This window comes from Halyomorpha halys, unplaced genomic scaffold (assembly GCF_000696795.3).
Source record: "Halyomorpha halys isolate HHAL.00 unplaced genomic scaffold, Hhal_1.1 Scaffold198.1, whole genome shotgun sequence".
NCBI classification, from domain to species: Eukaryota; Metazoa; Arthropoda; class Insecta; order Hemiptera; family Pentatomidae; genus Halyomorpha; species Halyomorpha halys.
The window spans coordinates 99,646-101,066 of NW_027113946.1; positions in this window are offsets into that span (position 1 = coordinate 99,646).

Genomic DNA, 1,421 nt, shown 5'->3' on the forward strand with positions numbered 1-1,421 from the left:
AGAAACCAAGCTCTATAGTTACAAATCTGTGTACATCTCCACTCTTATGTATGGAAATTGAAGGTAAATCGACAAGGGTAAGAGCATTATTAAAGATCACTGTAGGTCAGTCGGTAGGTTTATGACGAAGTGTTAAAGTAATTTGATGGGATTTGTTGGTATTTGTTTTAATCCTCAAATTACGACACCATTTTTCAAAGGATATGATATGGGATGGGAGAGTTTGAGATGCAATCAAAGATTTATTATTAACTGCTAGCACACATGTGTCATCGGAATACGTGGTGAGGATAGTGAAATGATAAGTATAGAACGTAAAAATGTATATTATATTGTGTTGGAGTTTTTCTTATTTCATAAAATTAATATAAAAAGATCACTGTATATATGCGTTTTTCTACTCTTCCTCCTTCGCTACTATAATAATGGTGTCCTACTTTTAAGTGTCATGTCATGTCATGTCAGATCACATTATTACTATTTTTTTCTTACTGACTCAAGTCATCTCCTAAATACATATAATATCGTTTGACCTAGAAGAGATTCGAATCGATGTTTTGAGACAAACACTGCGACGGTCTCTCCCAAGCTCGCTTGGACATCACGTCCTCCACGTTACTTTTATTACGATGAAGTCTGTTGTCTACAACGGTTGTCTGCCTTTGAATTTCTTAAGACTTTTTTAATGTGACTGCATTAATTTAGATTATCGAGAATGTTTATGATGATTCATAATTAGATTAGTATAGATAAAGCATTTTACAAGGGGCCTATGTTTATTTATAAATATGTGTACATTAATACTGTTATATTTCTCTCACACAAACACACTCATTCAATTTTTTCAACGTGGTTCGCATTGACCATTGCAATCACCTTGGATGAGTATAAATAGTTCCATCTTACAATAGGTGTGAGGTATTAATCTCTCGAGAGATCCTCATTATACATTCATGGATTCAAACAGTTACTTCAGGAGTCTATCATACTTATTGATCAACTATGATACCTATCTTCCTGTCAACAGAGGCTGAATGCATATTTTCAATAGCTTTTATATGATTTATGTATGTTAATAAATCATTTCAAATAAAAATTTCTGACATGAAAAAGTAGTTATTCGTTTGTAAATGATTTAAAGATGTGTACACAAATGAAAGATTATCATTCATATTTTTCAATGGATGGCATTAGTTCCTCAAACTCACTCTAACATTTATCATTTACTCCGAAATCCCTTCCTGAACTATCCTAAGCCACTTTCAAATTGTCCACAATGCCATATTGATTTATTCAGTAAGAAATTAGTCTATTTAAAGTGCTTCAAAAATTTAAGGGAATTAGAAGCAAGTCAGTTGATATTATACCTAAAATCTGGTTCGGGTTTCGGTATCACCTATCCTTATTTTCTACTTCTATTC